We start from the raw sequence: 22,976 nt of genomic DNA, 5'->3' as shown, positions 1-22,976 counted from the left end.
AGAGTAAAAAACGATTGAGATGATAACTTGAATATTTTCAGACCATAACGCTATGAAACTTGAAATGAACCACAAGACAACATATGGAAAGACCATGAATACTTTGAGATTAAAGAATATCCTACTGGGGGTGCCTGGGTGGCGCAGTCGGTTAAGCGTCCGACTTCAGCCAGGTCACGATCTCGCGGTCCGTGAGTTCGAGCCCCGCGTCGGGCTCTGGGCTGATGGCTCAGAGCCTGGAGCCTGCTTCCGGTTCTGTGTCTCCCTCTCTCTCTGCCCCTCCCCCGTTCATGCTCTGTCTCTTTCTGTCCCAAAAAAATAAATAAAAACGTTGAAAAAAAAAATTAAAAAAAAAAGAATATCCTACTGAAGAATGAATAGGTTAACAAAGAAATTAAAACAGTACATGTATGTCAATGAAAAGGAAAAACTGACAGCCCAAAACCTTTGGGAAGTAGAAGAGGTAGTCATAAGAGGGAAGTATATAGCAATCTAAGCCTTCCTAAGGAAGGAAGAAAGGTCCCAAATACACAATCTAACTTCACACCTAAAGAGCTGGAAAAAGAATAGCAAATTAAGCCCCAAACCAGCAGGAGAAGGGAAAAAATAAAGATTAGAACAGAAATAAACAATACCAAACAACAACAACAACAGCAACCACAACAACAGCAATAGATGAACAAAATCAGGAGGTAGTTCTTTGAAAGAATTCACAAAATTGATAAACCCTTAGTAAGATCAATCAACAAGAAAAGGAAAATACCCAAATAAATAAAATCACAAAAGACAGAGGAGAGATGACAATCAACACTACAGAAATAGAAACAATAATAAGAGAATATTATGAGCAATTATATGCCAACAAATTGGGCAATCTGGAAGAAATGGAGATATTCCTAGAAACATATAAACTAAAAAACTGAAATAGGAGGAATAAGAGAACATGAAAAGACCCATAACCAGTAAAGAAATTGAATCAGTAATCAAAAATCTCCCAAAAACAAGAGTCCAGGGCAGGATGACTTTCCAGGGGAACTCTATGAAATAAGTAAAGAACAGTTAACACTATTCTTTGAAGCTGTTCCAAAAATAGAAATGGAAGAAAAACTTCCAAACTCATTCTATGAGGCCAGCATTACCTTGATTCCAAAACCAAAGACCCCACAAAAAAGAGAACTATAGACCAATTTCCCTCGTGATCATAGATCCAAAAAGTCTCAACAAGATACTAGCAAAGCAGATCCAACGATACTTTAGAAGAATTAATCACCATGACCACCTGGGATTTATTCCTGTGATGCAGGCCTGGCTCACTATCCACAAATCAATCAATGTAATACATCACATTAATAAAAAAAAAAGATAAGGACAGCGTGATCTTCTCAATAGATGCAGAAAAAGCATTTAATAAAATATAGCAACCTCTCCTGATAAAAACACTCAAGAAACTAGGGATAGGATAATAATACCTGAAAATCATAAAAACCATATATGAAATACCCACCACTAATATCATCCTCAACCAGAAAAAACAGAGCTTTCTCCCTAACATCAGCAACATGACAAGGATGCCTACTCTCACCACTGTTTGTCAACATAGTGTTGGAAGTCCTAGACTCAGCAATAAGACAACACAAAGAAATAAAAGACATCAAAATTGACAAGGAGGAAGTCAAACTTTCACTCTTTGCAGACACCATGATACTCAATGTGGAAAACCCAAAAGACTCCACCAAAAAACTGCTAGAATTGATACATGAATTCTGCAAAGTCGCAGGATATAAAATCAATGTACAGAAGTGGGTTGAATTTCTATACACCAATAATGAAGCAGCAGAAAGAGAAATAAAGGACTCAATCTCATTTACAAGTGCACCAAAAACCATAAAGTACCTAGGAATAAAATTGGCAAAGAGATGAAAAATTTATACACTGAAAAGTATAGAAAGTTTATGAAAGAAATTGAAGAAGACACAAAAGATGGAAAAATGTTCCATACTCATGGATTGGAAGAACAAATATTGTTGAAATGTCAATACTACCCAAAGCAATCTACATATTCAATGAAACCTCTATCAAAATATCACCACTGTTCTTCACGGAGCCAGAAAAAACAATTCTAAGATTTGTATGGAACCAGAAAAGATCCTGAATAACCAAAGTAATGTTGAAAGAGAAAACCAAAGCTGGAGGCATCACAATTCCAGACTTCAAGCTGTATTACAAAGCTGTAGTCATCAAAACAGTATGGTAATGGCACAAAAACAGACACATAGATCAATGGAACAGAAGAGAGAAATGGATCCAAAAATCTATGGCCAACTAATATTTGACTAGCAGGAAAGAATATCTAATGGAAAAAATACAGCCTTTTCAGCTAATGGTGTTGAGAAAACTGGACAGCAACATGAAGAAGAACCAACCTGGACACTTTCTTACACCATACACATAAATAAACTCAAAACAAGTGAAAGACCTAAACATTAGACAGGAAGCCATCAAAATCCTAGAGGAGAAAACAGGCAACAACCTCTTTAACTTTGGCCACAGAAACTTCTTACTTGATGTGTCTCCAGAGGCAAGGGAAACAAAAGTAAAAATGAATGACTGGAACCTCATCAAGGTAAAATAGCTTCTGCAGAGCAAAGGAAACAATCAGCAAAACTAAAAGGCAAGAATAGGAGAAGGCATTTTCAAATGACATATCAGATAAAGGGTTAGTATCCAAAATCTATAAAGAACTCATCAAACTCAAGACCCCCTAAAAAATAAAACCAGTGAAGAAATGGGCAGAAGACATGAATAAACACTTTTCCAAGGAAGACATCCAGATGGCTAACAGACACATGAGAAGATGCTCAACATCATTCACCATCATGGTACTACATATCAAAACCATAATGGCACCAGTCAGAATGGCTAAAATTCACTACTCCGGAAACAACAGATGTTGGTGAGGATGTGGAGAAAGGGTTTTCCCTTTCATACTGCCAGTGACTATGCAAACTGGTGCAGCCACTCTGGAAAACAGCGTGGAGTTTCCTCAAACAATTAAAAATAGAACTACCCTTTGACCCAGCAATTGCACTACAAGGTATTTATCCAAAAGATAAAGTGATTCAAAGGGGCACATGCACCTGATAGGCACAGCACTATCAATAGCTAAATTATGGAAAGAGCCCAATGTCAATTAACCGATGAATGGATAAAGAAGAAGTGGTATGGGGATCATCGGAAGATGGCGGCATAGGAGGACGCTGGGCTCACCGCGCGTCCTGCTGATCACTTAGATTCCACCTACACCTGCCTAAGTAACCCAGAAAACCGCCAGAGGATTAGCAGAGCGGAGTCTCCGGAGCCAAACGCAGATGAGAGGCCCACAGAAGAGGGTAGGAAGGGCGGCGAGGCGGTGCGCGCTCCACGGACTGGCGGGAGGGAGCTGGGGCGGAGAGGCGGCCCACCGGCCAAGCAGAGCCCCTGAGTCTGGCTTGCAAAAGCGGAGGGGCCAGACGGAGTGTGTTCCGACAGCAAGCGGGACTTAGCATCTGGGAGGTCATAAGTTAACAGCTCTGCTCGGAAAGCGGGAAGGCTGGAAGACGAAGGGAGGGAGAGTTGCTGAGCCCCGGACGACAGAGCTCAGTTTGGTGGGGAACAAAGGCGCTCGCCAGCGCCATCTCCCTCGCCCATCCCCCAGCCAAAATCCCAAAGGGAACCAGTTCCTGCCAGGGAACTTGCTTGCTCCGTGCAAACACCCAACGCTGTGCTTCTGCGGAGCCACCCCTCCGACAGCGGGTCTGACTCCCTCCCGCTGCCACAGGGCCCCTCTGAAAGGGCGGGCCTATGACTCCATCTTGTTCTGTGTCCTCCACCTTGAGTGACTATGCCCCCGACATGACCCTTTTTCCGGGAAAATTGCAGAAACCTCAGACCGTGCCTCCTCCCCTTGAGTAACCTCCCACTCACCCATTCAAACTTCCTGATCAAAACACACCCAGCGACCTGTGTAACAGGACTCCGACCCTTCCCCAGCCAATCGGCCGAGGTCACGACCCTTCCCCAGCCAATCGGCCGAGGCCACAGCCGTTACCTCACCAACTGCCCCTAGACCCCTGTAAAACCTTTGTGCTTTTGAAACTCGCTCTCTCTCCCTGGTATCTCACCGCTGCGTCGGTGCAGGTAGGGGATTGAGCTCGAGCTAGTCGAATAAAGGCTCTTTTGCTTTTGCATCGGACTCGGCTCCCTAGTGGTCTTTGGGGATCACGAATTCTGGGTATAACATTTGGGGGCTCTTCTGGGATCCCCAAGACCCCCGAGGGACCCCCGACCCAGAGAGCCTGACTGGCCACGGTTAGTGTCTGTCTGTTTGTTCTGTCTTTTCTGTGTGAGCTCATTTCTGGAATTCTGGTAGTGCCCGACGCGGTCTAAGTGGATGCACAGGAGGACCACGGGCTGGGAGTTTCAGAAGACATTCCGATTCTCCCTTCTGGAGGACGTGGAATCCCCTCAAAGGTCTGAGACGAGGCAGGTCGCTCCCGCTGGTCGGTGTGAGGCCGTTGTCTTTGGAGGGACGTGGAATCCCCTCATCGGTTTTGGAGGGACGTGGAATCCCCTCAAAGGTCTAAGCTAGCTTTCAGTTTTGCTTCCATGGAGTTGGAAGACTTTCTAGGGGTCCTCTGTTTCTGTGTTTCTCTGTTTTGTTCTGTGGACTTACTGGACGGACGTTATGGGACAGACTCAGACAACCCCTCTACCCACCCTCTTGGCTTAAGCCCTTCCTAGCCCCACTCCCTCCGGACCAAACCCATTCTTGCTTTGCAGGGGACAAAGAAGGAAAACAAGAAAAGTCTTACCCAGCCTTCAGCACCCCTCTACCCTGTCCTACAGGGGGGTACTGAAGAAGAATTAATTTTTCCTCCCCCGTATAACCCCTCTAGGAGACCGGAAGAACACCATACTCCCCCTCCGGGGGAGGCAGACACTGTTCCGAGAGCAGGAGGCGGAAACGCTCCAGTGGGAAGCCCGCCCTTTACCAGACAAAGGGCTCAGAGGGAGCAATCCGCCTCCGCTGCCAACTCCACTATTCTGCCCCTGCGAGCCACCGGACCCCCAGATGCGGAGGGGAATCAGCCCCATCACTATTGGCCTTTCGCCACTAGTGACCTCTACAATTGGAAAGCTCAGAATCCTAAGTTTTCCGAGAAACCAGCAGGGCTTATTGATTTATTAGACTCTGTTCTTTTTACCCATCAGCCCACATGGGACGATTGCCAGCAGCTTTTGCAGGTCCTGTTCACGACTGAAGAAAGAGAAAGAATCCTCAATGGGGCCCAAAAACTAGTTCCGGGTGCAGACGGGAATCCCACCACCAACCAGGCTCAGATAGATGCCTCCTTCCCCTTAACTCGGTCCCAGTGGGATTTCAACACGGCAGAAGGTAAGGAGAGGCTCCGGGTCTACCGCCAGACTGTAATGGGGGGTCTCCGAATGGCTGCTAGAAAACCAACCAATTTGGCCAAGGTAGGAAATGTACAACAGGGAAAGATGAATCTCCGGCTGCCATTTTAGAACGGATCATGGAGGCATTCCGTACCTATACCCCCATGGATCCAGAGGCTCCGGAAAGCAAGGCAGCTGTTATCATGGCCTTTGTAAACCAATCGGCCATAGACATTAGGAGAAAATTACAGAAAATAGATAGACTAGGAGAAAAAAGTCTGCAGGACTTACTGGTGGTAGCCGAAAAGGTATATAACAACCGGGAGCCTCCTGAGGACAAGCAGGCTCATGCCATGGTGGCTGCCAGCAGTAAGCAGACTCGAGACCTGGCCAGAATACTAATAGCTACCACTGCTGACTTCCCTGAGGAATGAGACCGCCGTCTCCGGCCACTGGCAGACGACGCAAGAAAAGGTAAAGGAACCACCAAGGGGGGGGGGGGGGGGGGGAGCAGAGCCTGCAGAAGGATCAGTGCGCATACTGCAAGGAGATAGGGCATTGGGCCAGAGATTGTCCAAAAAGGGCCGGCGGGAAGGGAAGCAAGACTGATTGAGTAAAAGTCCTAGAGCTAGATGAACTAAGTGATTAGGGGAGTCAGGGTTCAGACCCTCTCCCCGAACCCAGGGTAACTCTTAAAGTGGAGGGGACCCCTGTTGACTTCCTTGTCGACACCAGAGCACAACATTCGGTCCTCCACACCCCACAAGGAAAACTAGCCAGCAAGAAGTCCTGGGTACAAGGGGCAACTGGTATGAGCCAGTATTCATGGACTACCTGAAGAACAGTAGATTTGGGAACGGGCCGAGTATCCCACTCCTTTATGGTAATACCAGAATGCCCCTACCCTCTGTTAGGACGGGACTTACTGACCAAGATTGGAGCTCAGATAACTTTCAGACAAGGGGGGCCTTAGGTCACTGATGGCAAGTGCCACCCAATCCAGGTCCTGACCATGAAACTGGAGGATGAATACCGCCTCCACCAGGAGGCGCTCCCGAGAGAGGATAATATAGACTGATGGCTACAAGAATTCCCTTTGGTTTGGGCAGAGACAGGGGAGATGGGACTAGCCGCTCACAGGACCCCAGTCCTGGTAGAGCTCAAGCCAGGAGAGAGTCCGGTAAGGATCAAACAATACCCCATGTCTCAGGAGGCCCGGAAGGGGATCCAGCCACACATCCGGAGACTACGAAGCCTAGGGGTACTAGTTTCTTGCCAGTCTGCCTGGAATACCCCCCTACTGCCGGTCAAAAAGCTTCACACAAATGACTACCGACCGGTACAAGACCTCCGGGAAGTAAATAAGAGGGTCGCGGACATACACCCAACTGTTCCCAACCCATATACTCTCTTGAGCTCCTTGGCGCCCTCCAGGGTCTGGTATACTGTACTAGATTTAAAGGATGCCTTCTTCAGTCTGCCACTGGCACCCCAGAGCCAACCCTTGTTCGCCTTCGAGTGGCATGATCTGGAGGAGGGCTACAGTGGGCAACTCACCTGGACACGGCTACCTCAGGGATTCAAAAATTCACCCACCATCTTCGACGAGGCACTACACGAGGACCTGGGTGAGTACAGAAGGGAGCACCCTGGCCTCACCCTTCTACAGTATGTAGATGACATCCTGATTGCTGCTGACACGGCCAAAGACTGTGAGCGAGGGACCCAGGACCTGCTGGCTACCCTGGGGGCCTTAGGCTACCGGGCATCCGTGAAGAAGGCTCAGATATTCAGGGAGAGGGTAAGTTACCTGGGATCTATCCTGGAGGGTGGACAGCAGCGGTTATCAGATGCCAGAAAAGAAACTGTCCTAAAGATCCCTACTCCCACCTCCCGAAGAGAAGTGAGGGAATTCCTAGGATCAGCCGGCTACTGCCGCCTCTGGGTTCCAGGTTTTGCTGAGATCGCCAGGCCCCTATATGAAGCTACCAAAGAGGGGAAAACATTTAAATGGGCTGAAAAAGAAGAAACTGCCTTTAGTCAGTTAAAAAAGGCCCTCTAAGTGCCCCAGCCCTGGGCCTACCAGACATTACGAAGCCCTTCCACCTCTTTGTAGACGAACATAAGGGAATAGCAAAAGGGGTTCTAACTCAAGCCTTAGGCCCCTGGAACCGCCCAGTGGCTTACCTGTCTAAGAAACTAGACCCAGTGGCTGCCGGCTGGCTGCCATGCCTAAGAATTATTGCGGCGACAGCACTCCTAGTCAAGGATGCAGACAAACTGACCCTAGGACAGGAGATCTGGATCACGACCCCACACGCCATTGAAGGGGTCCTGAAACAGCCTCCTGATAGATGGATGAGCAACACACGTGCGACTCATTACCAGAGCCTCCTACTCAACCCTCCACGAGTGCGGTTCCACCCCAGTGCAGCCCTCAATCCTGCAACCCTGCTGCCCGACCCTGACCTAGGTGCTCCACTACATGACTGTGTGGGAATCCTGGAACAAGTACATGGATTCCAGACGGACCTGACCGACCGACCAGCCCCTCCCCAATGCCGAGGCTACTTGGTTCACTGATGGCAGCAGCTTTGTGCGAGATGGACACAGGTATGCGGGTGCAGCGGTGGTCACCAAAACGGACACCGTATGGGCAGAGGCTCTACCCTCTGGAACGTCAGCCCAGCGGGCAGAGCTCATAGCCCTCACCAAGGCGCTGATGCTGGGAGCTGGAAGATGGCTTAACATCTACACAGACAGCCGTTATGCATTTGCCACAGCTCATATTCATGGGGCAATTTATCAGGAGAGGGGGTTACTGATGGCAGAAGGACGGACTATAAAAAATAAGCAAGAGATACTTAACCTGCTCACGGCCTTATGGCTTCCTGCCAAGCTAGCCATTATCCACTGCCAAGGGCACCAAAAAGCTGATAACCCAGTAGCTAGAGGTAATCGAAAGGCTGACCAGGCAGCCAAGGCAGTAGCCCTTACTTCAGTCCCCACCATGACCATACAACTACCAGATCCGGGAGACCCAGTTTTACCAGACCAGACCAAATACTCCCAGGAGAAGTTACAGTGAATCAAGAAACTCCCCATGGACCAGGAGATAAAGGGATGGTGGTATACACCTAACAAGGAGCTCGTGCTGCCAGACCAGCTCAGAGTCTCAATATTAGAGCACATGCATCGGTCTACTCATATGGGGGCCCGAAAATTAAAAGACTTAATCTGACATGCCGGAATCAAGATTCACCAACAGGACACCAAAATAGAGCAAGTTGTATCTGCCTGCAAGATCTGCCAACTCACCAATGCGAGAGCCACATCAAATACAAAAGAAACCAGGCTCAAAGGCACCAGACCGGGAGCCCAATGGGAAGTCGACTTCACTGAAGTCAAACCAGGAAAGTATTTACAGACACCTTCTCTGGCTGGGTGGAGACATACGCAACCAAGCATGAAACAGCTCAGACGGTGGCTAAGAAGCTACTAGAAGACATCTTACCCAGGTATGGTTTTCCTGCCATGGTAGGATCAGGCAGTGGACCAGCTTTTATCTCACAGGTAACACAGGCAGTAGCCAAGGCAGTGGGGGCAAACTGGAAATTACATTGTGCTTATAGGCCCCAGAGCTCAGGACAGGTAGAAAGAATGAATAGAACCCTAAAAGAGACCCTTACCAAATTAACCATGGAGACTGGCAGGGACTGGGTGACTCTCCTATCGTACGCCCTTTACCGGGTTAGAAACACTCCTTACACTCTGGGTTTTACTCCCTACGAGATCATGTTTGGCAGGCCACCCCCTGTTATTCCCAGCCTTCGAGCTGAACTTATTGCTGAGTTTAAAGATCAAGAACTTTTTCTTTCCTTGAGAGGGCTCCAGAGGGCGCACGAGGACATTTGGCCGCGCCTCTGTGCCATCCACGAGGCTGGCCCGACCCCGACACCTCATCAGTACAGGCCAGGAGACTGGGTCTCTGTCAAGAGGCACCACCGAGAGACCCTCGAGCCGTGCTGGAAGGGACCCTACATCGTGGTGTTGACAACCCCCACCGCTCTCAAAGTAGATGGCATCGCGACCTGGGTCCATCAACCCACTTTCGGCCAGCGGACCCCTCCTCCATCTGGAAGGACTTTGTCACGCGCTGGACCATCAGTTGGGACCAACACAACCCGCTCAAGCTGAAGCTACAGTGCATTTGACCCACCTAATATTGGTAACTCTGTTAACTCTGCTTGTCATTGCTCATGCTGCCAGGAGTTCCCACGCCCCCCAAAACATGACCTGGCAGATCATAGACACCAGCTCGGGGACAATACTTAATCAGACCTCCCAGACCACCCCAGGGACACTTGCTTCCCAGAACTTTGTGTAAACCTCCAAACTCTGTTCCCCTTGTCACCATAAATGCAGCCGGTCCCATGATTGGGTCCGAAAGCTACATGACAAGGGGGGAATTAAAGGGCGGGCCTACGCCGGCCGACTCCATCTTGTTCTGTGTCCTCCACCTTGAGTGACTATGTCCCCGACATGACCCTTTTTCCGGGAAAATTGCAGAAACCTCAGACCGCGCCTCCTCCCCTTGAGTAACCTCCCGCTCACCCATTCAAACTTCCTGATCAAAACACTCCCAGCGACCTGCGTAACAGGACTCCAGCCCTTCCCCAGCCAATCGGCTGAGGCCACAGCTGTTACCTCACCAACTGCCCCTAGACCCCTATAAAACCTTTGTGCTTTTGAAACTTGCTCTCTCTCCCTGTTATCTCACCGCTGCGTCGGTGCAGGTAGGGGATTGAGCTCGAGCTAGCTCGAATAAAGGCTCTTTTGCTTTTGCATCAGACTCGGCTCCCTAGTGGTCTTTGGGGATCACGAATTCTGGGCATAACACCTCCTGAAGTGGATCACCTAAGGAGAAGCAAGCTAAGCCTGCCCCTCCTGCCCCCGTGCACCTTGCCTACCCACCCCAGCTAATACGCCAGATCCCCAGCACCACAAGCCTGGCAGTGTGCAAGTAGCCCAGACGGGCCATGCCACCCCACAGTGAATCCCGCCCCTAGGAGAGGGGAAGAGAAGGCACACACCAGTCTGACTGTGGCCCCAGCGGTGGGCTGGGGGCAGACATCAGGTCGGACTGCGGCCCCGCCCACCAACTCCAGTTATACACCACAGCACAGGGGAAGTGCCCTGCAGGTCCACACCACTCCAGGGACTATCCAAAATGACCAAACGGAAGAATTCCCCTCAAAAGTATCTCCAGGAAATAACAACAGCTAATGAACTGATCAAAAAGGATTTAAATAATATAACAGAAAGTGAATTTAGAATAATAGTCATAAAATTAATCACTGGGCTTGAAAACAGTATAGAAGGACAGCAGAGAATCTCTTGCTACAGAGATCAAGGGACTAAGGAACAGTCAGGAGAAGCTGAAAAAACGCTTTAAACGACATGCAAAATAAAATAGATTCGACCACGGCTCGGATTGAAGAGGCAGAGGAGAGAATAGGTGAACTAGAAGATAAAATTATGGAAAAAGAGGAAGCTGAGAAAAAGAGAGATAAAAAAATCCAGGAGTATGAGGGGAAAATTAGAGAACTAAGTGATACACTAAAAAAAAAATAATAATATATGCATAATTGGTATCCCAGAGGAGGAAGAGAGAGGGAAAGGTGCTGAAGGTGTACTTGAAGAAATAATAGCTGAGAATTTCCCTGAACTGGGGAAGGAAAAAGGCACTGAAATCCAAGAGGCACAGAGAACTCCCTTCAGACATAACTTGAATCGATCTTCTGCACGACATATCATAGTGAAACTGGCAAAATACAAGGATAAAGAGAAAATTCTGAAAGCAGCAAGGGATAAACGTGCCCTAACATATAAAGGGAGACCCATAAGACTTGTGAGTGATCTCTCTTTTGAAACTTGGCAGGCCAGAAAGCCATGGCAGGAGATCTTCAATGTGATGAACAGAAAAAATATGCAGCCGAGAATCCTTTATCCAGCAAGTCTGTCATTTAGAATAGAAGGAGAGATAAAGGTCTTCCCAAACAAACAAAAACTGAAGGAATTTGTCACCACTAAACCAGCCCTACAAGAGATCCTAAGGGGAATCCTGTGAGACAAAGTACCAGAGACATCGCTACAAGCATAAAACATACAGACATCACAATGACTCTAAACCCATATCTTTCTATAATAACACTGAATGTAAATGGACTAAATGTGCCAACCAAAAGACATAGGGTATCAGAATGGATAAAAAAAAACAAGACCCATCTATTTGCTGTCTACAAGAGACTCACTTTAGACCTGAGGACACCTTTAGATTGAGAGTGGGGGGATGGAGAACTCTTTATCATGCTACTGGAAGCCAAAAGAAAGCTGGAGTAGCCATACTTATATCAGACAAACTAGACTTTAAATTAAAGGCTGTAACAAGAGATGAAGAAGGGCATTATATAATCATTACAGGGTCTATCCATCAGGAAGAGCTAACAGTTATAAATGTCCATGCACCGAATACCAGAGCCCCCAAATATATAAAACAATTACTCATAAACATAAGCAACCTTATTGATAAGAATGTGGTAATTGCAGGGGACTTTAACACTCCACTTACAGAAATGGATAGATCATCTAGACACACGGTCAATAAAGAAACAAGGGCCCTGAATGAGACATTGGATCAGATGGACTTGACAGATATATTTAGAACTCTGCATCCCAAAGCAACAGAATATACTTTCTTCTCGAGTGCACATGGAACATTCTCCAAGATAGATCATATACTGGGTCACAAAACAGCCCTTCATAAGTTTACAAGAATTGAAATTATACCATGCATACTTTCAGACCACAATGCTATGAAGCTTGAAATCAACCACAGGAAAGAGTCTGGAAAACCTCCAAAAGCATGGAGGTTAAAGAACACCCTACTAAAGAATAAGTGGGTCAACCAGGCAATTAGAGAAGAAATTAAAAAATATATGGAAACAAACGAAAATGAAAATACAACAATCCAAACGCTTTGGGATGCAGCGAAGGCAGTCCTGAGAGGAAAATACATTGCAATCCAGGCCTATCTCAAGAAACAAGAAAAATCCCAAATACAAAATCTAACAGCACACCTAAAGGAAATAGAAGCAGAACAGCAAAGGCAGCCTAAACCCAGCAGAAGAAGAGAAATAATAAAGATCAGAGCAGAAATAAACAATATAGAATCTAAAAAACTGTAGAGCAGATCAACAAAACCAAGAGTTGGGTTTTTTTTTTTAATTTTTTTTTCCAACGTTTATTTATTTTTGGGACAGAGAGAGACAGAGCCTGAACGGGGGAGGGGCAGAGAGAGAGGGAGACACAGAATCGGAAACAGGCTCCAGGCTCTGAGCCATCAGCCCAGAGCCCGACGCGGGGCTTGAACTCACGGACTGCGAGATCGTGACCTGGCTGAAGTCGGACGCTTAACCGACTGCGCCACCCAGGCACCCCCAAGAGTTGGTTTTTTTAAAAAACAAACAAAATTGACAAACCTCTAGCCAGGCTTCTCAAAAAGAAACGGGAGATGACCCAAATAGATAAAATCATGAGTGAAAATGGAATTATTACAACCAATCCCTCAGAGATACAAACAATTATCAGGGAATACTATGAAAAATTATATGCTAACAAATTGGGCAACCTGGAAGAAATGGACAAATTCCTGAACACCCACACTCTTCCAAAACTCAATCAGGAGGAAATAGAAAGCTTGAACAGACCCATAACCAGCGAAGAAATTGAACCGGTTATCAAAAATCTCCCAACAAATAAGAGGCCAGGACCAGATGGCTTCCCAGGGGAGTTCTACCAGACGTTTAAAGCAGAGATAATACCTATTCTTCTCAAGCTATTCCAAGAAATAGAAAGGGAAGGAAAACTTCCAGACTCATTCTATGAAGCCAGTATTACTTTGATTCCTAAACCAGACAGAGACCCAGTAAAAAAAGAGAACTACAGGCCAATATCCCTGATGAATATGGATGCAAAAATTCTCAATAAGATACTAGCAAATCGAATTCAACAGCATATAAAAAGAATTATTCACCATGATCAAGTGGGATTCATTCCTGGGATGCAGGGCTGGTTCAACATTCGCAAATCAATCAACGTGATACATCACATTAATAAAAGAAAAGATAAGAACCATATGATCCTGTCAATCAATGCAGAAAAGGCCTTTGACAAAATTCAGCACGCTTTCTTAATAAAAACCCTTGAGAAAGTCGGTATAGAAGGAACATACTTAAACATCATAAAAGCCATTTATGAAAAGCCCACAGCTAACATCATCCTCAATGGGGAAAAACTGAGAGCTTTTTCCCTGAGATCAGGAACACGACAGGGATGCCCACTCTCACCACTGTTGTTAACATAGTGTTGGAATTTCTAGCATCAGCAATCAGACAACAAAAGGAAATCAAAGGCATCAAAATTGGCAAAGATGAAGTCAAGCTTTCACTTTTTGCAGATGACATGATATTATACATGGAAAATCCGATAGACTCCACCAAAAGTCTGCTAGAACTGATACATGAATTCAGCAAAGTTGCAGGATACAAAATCAATGTACAGAAATCAGTTGCATTCTTATACACTAACAATGAAGCAACAGAAAGACAAATAAAGAAACTGATTCCATTCACAATTGCACCAAGAAGCATAAAATACCTAGGAATACATCGAACCAAAGATGTACAGGATCTGTATGCTGAAAACTATAGAAAGCTTATGAAGGTAATTGAAGAAGATTTAAAGAAATGGAAAGACATTCTCTGCTCATGGATTGGAAGAATAAATATTGTCAAAATGTCAATACTACCCAAAACTATCTACACATTCAATGCAATCCCAATCAAAATTGCACCAGCATTCTTCTTGAAACTAGAACAAGCAATCCTAAAATTCATATGGAACCACAAAAGGCCCCGAATAGCCAAAGTAATTTTGAAGAAGACCAAAGCAGGAGGCATCACAATCCCAGACTTTAACCTCTACTACAAAGCTGTCATCATCAAGACAGCATGGTATTGGACAAAAACAGACACATAGACCAATGGAATAGAATAGAAACCCCAGAACTAGACCCACAAACGTATGGCCAACTCATCTTTGACAAAGCAGGAAAGAACATCCAATGGAAAAAAGACAGCCTCTTTAACAAATGGTGCTGGGAGAACTGGACAGCAACATGCAGAAGGTTGAAACTAGACCACTTTCTCACACCATTCACAAAAATAAGCTCAAAATGGATAAAGGACCTGAATGTGAGACAGGAAACCATCACAACCCTAGAGGAGAAAGCAGGAAAAGACCTCTCTGACCTCAGCCGTAGCAATCTCTTACTTGACACATCCCCAAAGGCAAGGGAATTAAAAGCAAAAATGAATTACTGGGACCTTATGAAGATAAAAAGCTTCTGCACAGCAAAGGACACAACCAACAAAACTAAAAGGCAACCAACGGAATGGGAAAAGATATTTGCAAATGACATCGGACAAAGGGCTAGTACCCAAAATCTATAAAGAGCTCACCAAACTCCACACCCGAAAAACAAATAACCCAGTGAAGAAATGGGCAGAAAACATGAATAGACACTTCTCTAAAGAAGACATCCGGATGGCCAACAGGCACATGAAAAGATGTTCAACGTCGCTGCTTATCAGGGAAATACAAATCAAAACCACACTCAGATATCACCTCACGCCAGTCAGAGTGGCCAAAATGAACAAATCAGGAGACTATAGATGCTGGAGAGGATGTGGAGAAACGGGAACCCTCTTGCACTGTTGGTGGGAATGCAAATTGGTGCAGCCACTCTGGAAAACAGTGTGGAGGTTCCTCAGAAAATTAAAAATAGACCTACCCTATGACCCAGCCTTAGCACTGCTAGGAATTTACCCAAGGGATACAGGAGTTCTGATGCATAGGGGCACTTGCACCTCAATGTTTATAGCAGCACTCTCAACAATAGCCAAATTATGGAAAGAGCCTAAATGTCCACCAACTGATGAATGGATAAAGAAATTGTGGTTTATATACACAATGGAGTACTACATGGCAATGAGAAAGAATGAAATATGGCCTTTTGTAGCAACGTGGATGGAACTGGAGAGTGTGATGCTAAGTGAAATAAGCCATACAGAGAAAGACAGATACCATATGTTTTCACTCTTATGTGGATCCTGAGTAACGTAACAGAAATCCATGGAGAAGGGGAAGGAAAAAAAAAAAAGAGGTTAGAGTGGGAGAGAGCCAAAGCATAAGAGACTCTTAAAAACCGAGGGTGATGGGAATAAATGTTATTTTTTAAAAAACTAAAAAAAATGGTCATAACACACACACACACCCAAAAGAAGTGGTATGTATGTGTGCAAACACACACACACACACAATGGAATATTACTTGCCTATGAAAAAGAAATAAATCTTGCCATTTTTGCAACAACTTGGATGGAATTAGAGTGTATTACATGAAGTAAAATAAGTCATTCAGAGAAAGAGAAATATTGTATGATTTGACTTATATGTGGAATTTAATGTACAAAACAGATGAACATAACAGAAGGAAAAATAATATAAAAACAGAGAGTTAGACAAACTGTTAGAGACTCTTAAACAGAGAACAAACTGAGGTTGCTGGCAGGGTGTTGGGTGAGGGGATGGGCTAAATGGGTGAGGGGCATTAAGGAAGACACTTGTTGGAATGAGCCCTGGGTGTTATATGTAAGTGATGAATCACTAAATTCATTCCTTAAACCATTACTGCACTATATGTTAACTAACTTGGATTTAAATTTAAATAAATAAATAAATAAATGATTGTTGGTGTGTGTGTGCACGCACACACACACGCACACACACAAAGTCCAAAATAATGTCCTTTAAATTTGAATAGGAATGTGTCTATGTTTTCCATATTTCAGTTGCTCACAAAATACAGATAAATTGTTTGAGGGAAATTTAGTAGAATTTTATATGGTCTGCCCTTATATATTTTTTCTTGTTAGCACATACAAACACTGATAACCTGATGGCTCTGAAAGCTACTATCCTGGATTCTGGTCATGTTGAGTTTGGTCCAATGCCCAGGAACCTCTATTTATGCACTAGGTCTTGGTTTTATGTGTGCATGGGGAAAATAGTTTAAGAGTAATTACTGTAATATTTTTTAAAATAATGCTCTTAATCCGAAATCATATATATATATATATATATATATATATATATATCTCCACAAAATAAATATATAAATCGCATTTATGTAAGCTTCAAAAACACTTGACTATCAGACCAGCCAGTCTTTCCTCAGGTGTGCTTTTTTACCCTTGTAAAGAAACTACAGTGGCTTAGGTCTTAGTAGGTTCATAGAATATTTCCTTTATATAATTTCTGTGTAGGAGTCATCTGTTTGTAATAATTTTGGCAATGTTTAATTTCAATTTTTTTTCTAACTTGTGGCATCTTTAGAGTACAACTTGTGACATCTTTGGGGTAGTACAAGCATGAGGTAACAGACACGAATGTATTCCAGGAAGCCTGAGAAATTGTATGTGAGCAATTAAATTGTCCGTAATGACAATATGGATAATGGTACAAAGTAAAAGTATGAAAGAAAACAGATAAATAGTGTGTCATATATAGAACGTGCAAACCAAGTCTTGTGAGTCTCATTTATGCATATATTTTGTCTTTCTTTATTATCTGACACAAGACATATGGAAAAATGCATTTTGACACTGAGAGCTCAGGGTTTTAGTGACTTGGGAGTTCTTCTAAATGACTCTGAAGTGAGCCTTTTATATTTCCCAAATAGTTGGTTATAGCAATAGCTGACAAAATAAGAGCGTCAGAATTGCACAATTTGAAAACAATTCCAGGAAGCCTGGGCCAAGTATCATTATAGAAAAAGGGATGGGGTGCCTGGGTGGCTCAGTCATTTAAGCACCCCATTCATAATTTCAGCTCAGGTGATGATCTTCAGGTTCATAAAATACAGTTCAGTGTTGGGTCTGAGGTGACAGCATGGTTCCTGCCTGGAATAGTCTCTCTCCCTCTCTCTCTGTCCCTACCCTGCTCATCTTCTCTATCTTAAATAAATAAATAAACATTTAAAAAAATGGCTTAAAAGAAGAAAAAAGGAAATAATATTTAAAATATATTTTGACAGTCAACTCTTACTGGAATACGTAGAATTGTTAGCCTCTCTTTACAAAGGAAATTTTGAAAGGTAAAAATTGGTTGGAATCATCAACATGAATTCACAGACAAAGAAGAAAGTTGGGGTACAGACAGCAAAGGGTGGAGGAAGAGACAGGAGATGAGTTCTTCTGTCACAAGAGTTATTTAAGGAGTATCTTTGGAACTATCCTCAGTGTTCAAGAGGAAAAACCCAATTTACACCTTGATACCACATTGGGCTGTAATATTAACTTGCATATAAAGAAGCTGGCTCATTAGTACAACCAGTTCCAAGTTTTAAAAAAGTAAAAACAAGCCTGTAACATTATGATCTTCTAATAAAGTAAACAAGATTATGTTGCTATCAGAAGAGGTACTCAGGGTTTAAAGAGATCAAAATGAGGACTGCTAGTGACCAAAGGGTGACATTTGGAATATCAGAGAGCAAACATTGATTACAATCAATCAGAACAAGTAAACATGTTTTGTACAAGCATGACTTCATCATGATGCTATTAAAATGTAACCAGAAATATGATGTGAGGTGCAACAAATTTTTAAGTGCCTAACAGAATTTATGTGATTCCCACATGAAAATCTAATCAACAACCAGGTAGTTAAGTATCAACTGTTAGTAAAGATAGGGAGGTCAGTTTAGAATACATTTAAAAATACATATGCCCGGGGTTGCCTGGGTGGCTGGGCCGGTTAAGCATGGGACTCTAGATTTCAGCTCAGATCATGTTCTCACTGTTCGTGAGATCCAGTGTCAAGCTGGGCTGTAAACTGACAGTGTGAGTTGGGATCCTCTCTCTCCCTGTCTCTATCTGCCCCATCCACTGCTCATGCTCTCTCTGTCTAAATATAAATAAGTCAACTTTAAAAAATAAGTAATAAAAATACGTATTTGGTTCTTAAGTTTAGATGGGGGAATGATCATTGCTAATAAAAATGTGGAAAATACAGGACTTCTAATGGTGAGATAAAAAGTTATGAAAGACTTGTGTGAAAGATACAGGAATGTTGGGGAGTGAATGTTGGTTCCTTATCATCTTTTCACAAAGGTAGAAAAAAACAGTATCTTCTATTTTGTGTTCCTGGGGAGAAATATTGTAAAAAATGCATCTGGGTTGGAGATTCATCATGGTCATGCTGTCCAGCGGCTTCCGTGAATCACATGGCATACATGTTCCTTGGTGTAGACAAATGGGTAGAGAAGGCTTCAAGGGGGATGCATAGGCCCTGATTTGAGCCCTACCTGACTGCACATTGGATGGGAAGCAACCGTGGCATGTGACATATGTAACATTACCCAGTGTAGAATGTTGAAGCTATTACACAATAGGTGTGGAATTCGAATGAAGGTGATACACACTCAGTCGAAGTTGATTAAAACATCTGTCAGTGCCTAATTCTTGATATGCAGGAGTACCAGGAAATACACTGAAAATAAGGGAATTTGCCTTTATGGCCAGGTGGCCAAGGAGAAAGGGCTCTCATATCTAAAGGAAGTGACATTGCAATTACAATCCCTTGGGAAATGGGACGGAGGATGTGAATATACTTTAAAGTGGGAAAAATACATCAAAATAATTTTGTGGCCAAAATATTTCGCTTACAAGGGAGACCAGGGAAGGAGATGTGATGAAGAAGAGTCTCCGGCTGCTGAATCTTCTGTAGAGATGTGAACATAATAATAACAGGACACGCTTTCTCCTCTAATTTTGCTGTGTTACCAGGAAATAAAGTAACAAAACAAGAAGACAAAAAGGGACATACCATCAATGGTCTCTTTCTAGGGAAGTAAAGTGTTTAGACCTTATGGAAAAATTTAGTGTGGTCAGAAAAACTGGTACAAGGGAACCCAAACTGAACTAATCTGTCATTCAGATATTATAATACTATAAATTCTAAGCTTTTACATTCCTCTTATATTAGAACCTAGTATAAACACTAGAGTCATGATTCATTATGTGTCATTATGTTCTTAAATCTCTAAATAAATATTTTGGAACCATATTATGGCTAAGTTGATTGACAATCATAGAAAAAGAGACACAGAATATTTTTGTTTCATGTATATGAGCTGATATCTTTATATATCTAGCGTAGCGTTTAGAAAAATCATCAAAACCTGAGACTGCATAATGAATACAGTTCAGAGACATGAAGGGGAGCAGAGTACATCACCCCTAAATGTATTGCTCTAGCAGGTAGTTGTTTTGAGCAGGAAGTAACACAGACATAGGAAACTCAGAAAGCTTTTCATCTTTTCCTTAACAGCTTAAAACAATTTTCATAGGGAGTCTGTACCAAGAAGAAAGTTATTACCAGAGATATATTTTTATGTCAGTAAGACTCAACTGCATGGCAGGACACACATCTGTTCAGCCAGTATGTGCTCCTCACATGTTCCTGTGAATTGTCTTCCTCCTCTGAATTCCTAACCCTTTTATCCCTTCTCTTTAGGGGTATACAAGGCTCAATTGTATTCCCCTTGCAGGACTGTCTCTGACTTTACCTGTCTTATGGTGCTGCCATACGCAGGTAATTAAACTTGTTTTTCACCTATTAATCTGTTTTACTATATCAGCCAAAGAACCTAGAAAGAGAATCCAAAAAATGTCCACCCCCAATCAAGATTGAAACTACTCACCAAAAGGAGTTCGTTAAAAAGAAGAGTTAACTTCTGGTATCAATGTCAGTGAGAAGAATAATTGTTGCTGCTGGATGGAGAGAGAAACAGTTCAAAGGTAAGTTTCCATGAACAGATCCAACGATTCACCAATTAGCAGACTTGCCATAATCAATAACTCACTCAGAGTCGGTAACTGACCAGTATATCATACAACAAACTGGTGATAAGCCCTGAGGATTTTACCACAAAAAAATGGGTGTTAGATTCTAAAGAGTTACAGTGCTACTCAGTGCTGCTGAGTAGAGTTCAAAGTCTACAGTAACATCAGAAAACAAAGATGAATTTGCTTGCTGCCCCACTCATGATACTCTTAAGGCTATAAATCACTAACACAATGGCCTCAGTTGCTTCTACTTCATTAGTACTACTCTTGGGGTCTTTAAATATTGCTGTTGTTTCTTAAGAAATGGTATTGAGAATAGGTTTAGTGTGAACAGTTGAGAAGTGGAGGGAAGAAACCCACATCTGTAAGTAGTAAATAGATTTATTTTGCAACATTAGACACTTTCCCAAATTCTACCATCGTATGCTTGACACAAATCTGATACATATCCAAATATCATTCAACACCTCCTGTTATTATTCCCCTGAAATAGGCCACCATTTGCAAACTTTTCATACCACTATGTCACAGAGGGAGAGCGAGGTCCTGGGGTTGGCTCTTCAGAATCAGTTTTGTGTTCTCTTTTTCAGGGGTTCACACTCTATCCAGTCAGTTTGTGGTTAAATAGAATGGCCATAAAGGATAAATATCTAAGTTCTATTCAAATTCCCTCTATATATACTTGTGTTATTGATCTTAAATGCTGCTACTCTTCTATTGTTAATGCTTCCTCAATAACAGAAATGATTGCTGAAAGTTCCATAACATCTTAGAGTCTAAACTCTCATTTATCACCAGATGATGTATGGAAGTGTTGAATTATCATATTGTACACCTGAAACTAATATAGCACTATATGTTATCTAACTGGAATTAAAATAAAAACTTAAAAAAATAACTAAAAATTTAAAAGATAAATAAATCAACTCTCATTCAATTTGTGGTTCCAGTATGGTGGCATTAAACACTTTAAGCCCATATTTAAAGCATTTAAAACACTGGACAAAAAAAAAAGCCTCAAAACTAACTGAGGATACCAAAGAGTAAGCAAATCAGGCATTTTGTGTAGGGGAGACAAAAGTTGAGGAAGTGGTCAGGAAGAGAGGGGATAAATTTTTATGTTTTTTTGTTTGTTTTTGTTTTTGCCCCATCTGTCCCCAGAGACGGCCACAATTGCAGAACAGTAATGGTGGCTAAAAGTGAAGTAGATTTTTCATTTCCAGATGGCACTAGTAAGCGCAGCTTAATTTACTCAATTAGGTTGAAAGAGGGCTGTAGTGTTCTTTCATGATCAAAAGAAATATTTAAATTTAACATAATGCATACTCACTAGAACAGACTGTCTGAGGAATACACACTGTGCTTGACAAAAGGGACTACATTTTAAAAAATGGTAATAATATATGTGTATCATATGATAATTCAGAATAAAATTCATATCAATATCACTCCTCCCTTTCACAACCCTTTCAGATAAGTAGGGAATGTGCTTCTTTTCCCTTGTTTTTCATCATAAAATATATGGAACAATTTAAAGAAAAGAAATTCCTCTTGATGTGAGGAAGCTGAAGGGATTCCATAAAGAAAGGTGCCATCATGAAGAAGGATCTATACATGCTTCTAGAATGGTATGCCATCACTGGATCTGGATCCCTGGGTTTAGCCTCACAGCTAGGCTCCTTTATAAAGACACGCAGGGGAACAATTTGGCTCCATTAGAATGGGATGACAGCTGCAACCAAGCCTTAAGTACCGCTCTTGTTCTAGAACTTTGTTTTTTCCAAGTTTTTATATAAATTCCAGTTGTTTCACATACAGTGTATGTGAGTTTCACATGTAAAATTTAGTGTTTCATCGGTTACATACAACACCCTGTGCTCTCACTGTTAGTGCACGCTTTAATACCCATCACCCAGTTAACACATTCCCTTGCACACCTCCCCTCCAGTAAACATCAGTTTGTTCTCTATACTTAAGAGTCTGTGTCCTAGTTGGCCTCTCTCTTTTCATCCCTCTATTTTCATCTATTTTGTTTCTTAAATTCTACATATGTAGGGCACTTGGGTGGTTCAGTCAGTTAGGTGTCCAACTCTTGTTTTCAGCTCAGAGCATGATCTCACTGTTTGTGAGTTCAAGCTCCATGTCTGGCTCTGCACTGAGAGTGCAGAAAAATAACTAAACACACAAAAATAAGCTCTATATATGTGTGAAATCATTTGGTATTTGTCTTTCTCTGATTGACTTATGTGGCTTAGCATTATGCTCTTTAGCTGTATTTACATGGTTGCAAATGGCAAAATTTCATTCGTTATTATGGCTGAGTAGTGTTCTATTGTATGTCTATACATACATTCTTTATCCATTCATCAGTCAATGGACAATTGGACTATTTTCATAGATGGTTGTTGTTGATAATGCTGCTATAAATAGCAGGGTGCATTTGTCCCTTCCAATCAGTACTTTTGTCTCCTTTGCATAAATACCTAGTAGTGTGATAGATCTATCATAGGG

The 22,976-nt window shown here is 42.9% G+C and overlaps 1 protein-coding gene across 3 annotated transcripts in view; it reads right to left on the bottom strand.

Moving 5' to 3' along the window:
• LOC122489909 (amine sulfotransferase-like) overlaps window positions 1-22,190 on the bottom strand; it is a 66,888-nt gene extending 44,698 nt beyond the window's left edge. For 2 of the 3 annotated variants that reach the window (XM_043592183.1, XM_043592184.1), the window contains exons 1-2: window positions 22,080-22,190; window positions 20,321-20,390 (exon numbers count right to left, since the gene is read on the bottom strand). The gene's annotated coding sequence lies outside the window, so the exon portion shown is untranslated. Of the gene's footprint in view, window positions 1-20,320; window positions 20,391-20,482; window positions 20,565-22,079 lie in introns of those variants that run through there. The other variant, XM_043592185.1, reaches the window with a different exon arrangement.
• Between the last annotated feature and the right edge of the window lie 786 nt (window positions 22,191-22,976).

Source organism: Prionailurus bengalensis, chromosome B2 (genome assembly GCF_016509475.1).
Source record: "Prionailurus bengalensis isolate Pbe53 chromosome B2, Fcat_Pben_1.1_paternal_pri, whole genome shotgun sequence".
Classification (NCBI taxonomy): domain Eukaryota; kingdom Metazoa; phylum Chordata; class Mammalia; order Carnivora; family Felidae; genus Prionailurus; species Prionailurus bengalensis.
This window is presented reverse-complemented; position numbering and strand designations above follow the sequence as displayed.